This window comes from Trachymyrmex septentrionalis, unplaced genomic scaffold (genome assembly GCF_001594115.1).
Source record: "Trachymyrmex septentrionalis isolate Tsep2-gDNA-1 unplaced genomic scaffold, Tsep1.0 scaffold89, whole genome shotgun sequence".
Classification (NCBI taxonomy): domain Eukaryota; kingdom Metazoa; phylum Arthropoda; class Insecta; order Hymenoptera; family Formicidae; genus Trachymyrmex; species Trachymyrmex septentrionalis.
The window spans coordinates 493,283-500,086 of record NW_017306081.1 but is presented as its reverse complement, the minus strand read 5'-3'; the positions used below and the strand labels follow the sequence as shown (position 1 = coordinate 500,086).

At 32.0% G+C, this 6,804-nt stretch overlaps 1 pseudogene; it reads right to left on the bottom strand.

Moving 5' to 3' along the window:
• Positions 1 to 1,108: 1,108 nt before the first annotated feature.
• Positions 1,109 to 2,379, bottom strand: LOC108755572 (annotated as a pseudogene).
• Positions 2,380 to 6,804: the final 4,425 nt, after the last annotated feature.

Below are 6,804 nucleotides of genomic sequence, written 5' to 3'. Positions count from 1 at the left end.
TCCATCTGTTACATTATAAAGAAATATTTATTTTTAGTACAGTGTAATTGTATACATCTAATACAATATAAAGTTATTTTTACATTATTATATATACTTACATTATTTCTATGTATTATTCAGAACTATATAAAATAAAATTTATAGATAATAACAAAGTAAGAAAGATATTATTTTATATATAAAAAAAAATAAACTTTTAATTAAAATTCTGCGGCGTGTAATAATGCTGAAGCATAAATCTCCTCAATTTCTTTACCATCTTTCTTACATATTAATGGTATTATCATAATTTTACTATAAATATTATTTATATTATAAGAAGTTGTTATAGATACTGCATTTGTTGCTAATTTCCACTGTTGAAGATTATTTGATTTAGGTACATATCTTTTATTTTATCCCAAACTTGTCCTTTAATTTCAAATGTATTATTTTTCAATGAATAGTATAGAATACTATTTATTTGCATTATCAAATCATTTTTTAATAAAACAATATTATTAGGTCTTTTGGTGCTTAATATAAACTTTTTATAATTTAGTTTAAGTATGTTACGTTTACCATCATAACCTTTTTTCTCTTTTAAAATTAATATTCGAGTCGAAATGGAGATTGACTTTTGAATATAATTAATTTCGTGAAGACGTCGGTATGCCTGTGATAAGGGACGATTCGAAGGTCCGAATTATTTTTCTTATTTTGCCTAACATGCTTTCATAAGGAAAGGCTGATATATTATCTAATGCGCAATTAAAGAATTCAACATCATCAACAATGTCAATTATAAATTAAGTACAATACATTAATACTTATTGAAATATTACCATAAAGTAAGGACATTGCGTTAAAAAAGCTATCTAAATATTTTCAGGCTTTATTATTATATGATTGAATAAAATGTGGGCTACATAAAAGCAATGTGGAGTAAACAATAATATTTATACATTTGAATACTAAGAAATTTTCTTAAATAACACGGGACCAACACACAATAAAATTAATCTTATTCAGATGCTTTCAATTGAGCAACTGGTTTACGCGGTTTGCATTGGAATTCACATGGTGTCCATTGTGTTAAACATTGAATTCTTTTATTTAATTTGCGTCAATAGGATGGTTTCAATTTTTTATCGCTATGACCAAAATACCATATATCTAGATACAATTTTTTCATTATATCCAAGCAAGCTAAATGCATGTATTCAAGAGGAAACATTCTTAGCATATCTATTGGTGGCTCAATAGAAAGTAACGATGATTGTACAGTATGATGACATAATTGTTGCTGATAACGGAACGATTGATCAATTCTCTTCTTACAAGATATATCACATAGATATACTATTTTTCTATAATTTTTTTTTCCTAAAATACTAATGCCATAAACTTCACATCTTTTGCAAGCATATTCTCTATGTACAATTAATTATAATAAAAAAAATTTCGAGCTGGTGTATTGCAAATAAAACTATGAATTTTTAATGTAAACTCTTTTCCTTTAATTATTAATTTTTTTGACATTAATTAATTAATTTCTTGTATAAATACTTTTAAAAAATTATGATTATCTATAGGTTTACTATTTCCGTTATAAATTGCTATGCAAAACGGATTATACAAATGACTCACAAATAATTTGACACAGAATTGACCAAAATTGTTTTGAACTAGAATAAAACAATGTCATTCCGTCAACATTAAATTGTAATAATATATCTGATGAGATATATAAATTTGAAACAAAATATTGATCAAGCTATTTTTTTATTCTAAAATATACAAATTTGCCAGCTGTTTTATCTATTCTGTACATTACTCGAATATTATATGAAGCTTTATTGGTAAATAAAAATGTTTTTGCACATTTTGGCAAGTTTGAGTAAGAATTACGGCGTAATATGTTTAACAATTCTTCTAGATTATTTTGATTTATGTTACATTTTATAGCCCACTTATAAATGTCATTCGTATCTTTTTCTTTATAATCTCTATTAACATTAATTTCATTACATTTATTTTTCCTATATTCATTTGCTGTAGTTTTGTTATAATTTATGTCTTTATATATTTCACTAAATTTTTTGTTAGAATTTACACTCTTATTTCCTTCCTCTATAAAACATAATATTTTATATGATATTTATGTACAAAAAGTTTCACTTTTTATGAATGACAATTGATTATCTTGATCTGAATTGATTGACATCAATTCAGATTCCTATTTGCATTATGCGTGGTCTACAATGGACAGTAGCAATAGTAGATTAAAGAGTAGGAATAGAAATCAACCAATCATAGTCGAATGTGAAGAGGATAATCAACTATGATTGATCGATTACTATACCTACTTCTTATTCCACTAATGTTACTACCCATTGACCACGCATTACATAAATGTATTTAGAATTGGCAAATAACGCATTACTGTCGATACCATTACAAATTACTAAATTAGTTATAATACATACACAAGTTTATATTTAAAATCTTATAAATAGTTACCATTGCTTTCAGGTATTGTATATTTTCATGATGAACTATAATGGTATCGCTGCTCTCATGTATATTTTCATGAATATTTTCATGATGAACTATAATATTATCGCTATCACGTTCTTCATATATATTTTCTTGTTGAACTATGTTATCACTTTGTAATAATTCATTAAAATAATATTTTTAATTTTTATTTATTTCTTTTCCTTTTATATTCTTCATAAGTTTTTCATTATATTTAAAATGCTTATATTGTACTACAAAGGAAAATATCATGTGAGAAGTATCGTGTGAAATTAATTAAAGCTAGTTATAAATATTTAGATTATTCTGTAAAATATGCATATCTTTATTAACAGCTGCTTTTATGTATTTATATTTTTTTTTCGCTCGTATGTTTTTGTTAAACGATTATCCATTTTATTTATATTTTATTGATTAAAATTAGATATAATTTATAGAAAAAAATGAAAAGACAAAAAGAAAATCGTATGATGTTAGCTATTAACTATTCAACTTCATTTAAATGAATTTAAAAACAAATTATATTAGATGATATTTTAACACCGCAAGTATGAAAGATTTCACATTAGTTCAATTTAGTAATAGTCAATCAGTTGATTGTGTACCAAGCCAATGGATATTTTTCGATGAAAATACCAATGATTTGAAAACTCCCTATTTATCACCGCTATTTTACACAACTAAAAAATGTAATCAATTTCATGAAATTGTAAGGTTAAAGAAAGACACAGATAGGAAGTGGATAACATGTCCTATTTTCATTAAAGGACAAGTTGGTAAAGTATTATGAATTGTAAAGTATCATAAATATTCTGTGCTATCTGGGTACTAACCGAAAGAATATTAGAGGAAAGCCCTCTATTATGAGATAGGCGCCTAATATGAAATAATGACGTTTTTGTTAAACTAATAAACGATATTTATGCAAAATAAATAACCAATTATTTTTTTTAAATTCTGCCTATAGACTTCTAGCATTTATCCAAAATGAACTCGGTATCTCATAATAAGGGTCCTTTCCTCTATATCTTCCACATTGCCTCATGTAATATCTTGATTTTTTAATCTTTTAATAAATAGTTATGAAGAAGCATTAAACAATTTAAAACGCTTGAAAAATGAAAATTACGTCTTTATAGACTGCGATAGTACAGATTACACACAAAAAATAGACCACATGACTGGTCAAATTAAATCTAAAAATAAAAATACAAAGAAGATAAATAAAATATTAAAGCATGCGTTATGTGATTGTTACATCCAGCGGACTCCCACTACTTTTTTCTTTTATGGAGATTTGGAATTTGTTGAAATAAAAAAGATAGCTGCGAATAACGCACAAGTGGAGCGTTATAGTCTACAGAAGACTAAACATTTCTTTTTTTCCACACTAAAAACTAAAACGAAAAATCCAGTATCTCCTCGTAAATATCGCTCCGAGATAAACTAAAAATCGGTACGCGTGCACGAGTGGCGGGATCAAAAGACACCGAGTCTGTGCCTCTAGGACATTGCGGCTAAATTAATAATAAATATGTTATTAGAAGCGTAAGATACTTTTTAACGGTCATGTCGCGGACGATTCTCACGAGTCTGTCATAAAATCATAAAATGATCATAAAATCTAAAAAGAGGTACGCGACGTTTAGGGGTAGGTGGTCTCGCGGCGACGATGCACGTGCGCCTTCTTAACGCACTGCACGTGAGTTTTCCCATAAATTTTAAGATCGTAAAATTTTGAAGAACATTTTTCCACACTACAGACTTCGGTCAACATCCTTTCTTTCTCCAAGATCTTGACCAATCCGAGAACAAAGAAAAATCCTACTACTAGTTAATGAAATCTATTCCACCAATCCGAATCTGAGTAATCGGGGGCGATTAGTATAAAAATCGCGGTTCCGCGGCCCTCGGTGTGATTTTTCTCTGAGTTTTGGGAAGCTATAGTTGTCGGGACCTTTGAAAAAGGCTTCATTCGACTCTGGAAGCCCTTTTTCTCCAGAATCAGTGCTAAAGAAACATTACCAGCCTTGCACATCCTGGCCGGAGGACCTCCAACGATGAGCAACTCAGTAGTAAGTCAGTATATCTCTATTCTCTGGCTCCCTCCTCGCTTTATTTTTTGGTAACTTATTTCAATATTTCATTTTATTTTTTTTTTATTATTCATTTGTTTTATTTTATTTTTATTCTTTTCTTTCTTTCTTGCTCCCTTCTGATCTCCTATAAGAAAATGAAAACATTGCAGTGCGTTCACGTTATAATTTCAATCTGTCGCCGTCGCCGCACGATAATTGTTCGTCTCCTGTCGACCGGTCGTTCGTGTCCGCTAATACTATCGTCATCCGAGGAAAATTAGGCCAAATCCTCTCAAATCCACTCACCAAAACCTCCTTCTCTTTTTATCCTCCCGCTATTCTCTCCGTAACTCCTCCTTTCCATTCTGCTATGATACTTCACACACACTCTCACACATCGATAAACGTGTACATTTAAAACCGAAAATTGTTTTAACCTGACAAAATTATATTTATATTCTATTCAAAATGTATCACTACAGTTTTTTTATTATATCATTGTAAAACTTACTTCCCGGTAATTTATTTAAACCAAACCCCTCCTCGTATTCTTAAGCTCGCCCGAAATTGCACTTAGCCTTCTCCCCGGTCACTCGGATTAAGTTCCATGACCGAAAGCCAAGGCATACGGCCGTACTGGCACAGCTGGCGTTAAAGTGCGCCCCTCTCGGCACACTGACCCAGTTTTGGGCCCTTTCTCGAAGTACGTCCGACTCGTGTGTCCGTTTAGCGGAGCACGAGCAGAGGATTCCGCTTCGTCCTCCGTTCGACCCCCGGCTCGTTAGGAGCCTCAGGACGAAGCGAAGCGCCTCCCGATTTGCGTCGGTCCTCCCCCACGGCTCCCTTGCGGTCCGGAGCCCGGACGCGACCAAATCGGTCTAACAATTCGGTTCCTCGTTACGTTCACCCCCTCAATTCCGCATGCGCGCGGAGTTTGGACGTAACACATGTAAACGTTTGGAAATACCTTGGAGTCATGTTTAATGCCTCCGCAAGTTGATCTTGTGTTTGCGTATCATCTTCATCCAATAACGGTTGCAAATCGGCGTCCTCAATTATTTTTGGTCTTCCGGAGCGCTCCTTGTCCACAGTCGAAATCGCCACTTCTGAAGCATTTAAACCAATCTTCACAGGTAGTTTTCGATGGTGCATTCGCCGTAGGCCTCCTCAAGCAAACGACGTGCGTCAGCTGCATATTTTTTTCAAGTTAAAGCAGAAAAGCAAAGCTTCCCGCAAATGCTGTTTATTTGGCACAAAACTCGACATCTTCGTTGTTAGAAAAAATATTTTTGCGTTGCGATATGTGTTGGTATTACGATGGTTATTGTTAATAGATGTCCAAGCTATAAAAAAAACACAACTTCAGACATGTATGTCGACTACATGTGTCGTTAGCGCCATCCATGTGTGAAACCCGGAAACTTAGTTGCGCACCTAGTATTCAGATAATCGAACGAACAAGATGAGTAGTCAAGTATGTATATTTGAAATGAGAGCCCGAAATCCTCACAGCATCGGTTTATATACTCCAAAGGAATGACGTCTCTAGTAATTTTTGCACCTGAAGTCTGGTTTGATTGTCGATGAGTAACTTCTTCCTCTAGTTGGAGGTTTGAAATGAAACGACACTTGAGATTCTGTGTTACAATAAGTATGTAGTTTTATTTTAAATAATGATTACGGTTACAATCATAGTTGAGCTGACGAGACCTTGATTTGCACAAGGTTTTACTAAGCTAGCTCTTCGCTATTACAAGTTGAAATCTCTAATTCAAATTCGAACTCTCTAACGCTAAAGAAGCAAAGGCTCCTACTATAGGAGCTGCTTATATACTAATCTAGTCAAAGATAGGTAGCATGATTCACTAGAGTTTCTTAGTAACGTATATTGTGTTCTAGTATTTGTCCTTATATGGTAGTGGCGTGATCGTACGTTTCGCTTCTTATATGGTAAAGTTTGCTAAGCTCTAAGTTGACTAAGTTTACTTAGCGATGAATCATGGTGACTTCATGTCTAAAAATAAATATAATTTTTTGTGCGGAAGGTCTAGGTCGTTAGTGGCGTAATTGTATGATCTAACTTTTCTAGGTAAGCAAATACTGAATCATGCTATGTTTCATATACGGCAAAGTTTATTCTATTCCGAGAACGATATTCCTTTATTTAAGAGAGCGTTTTAACAATTTCATTCATTTTAATGCG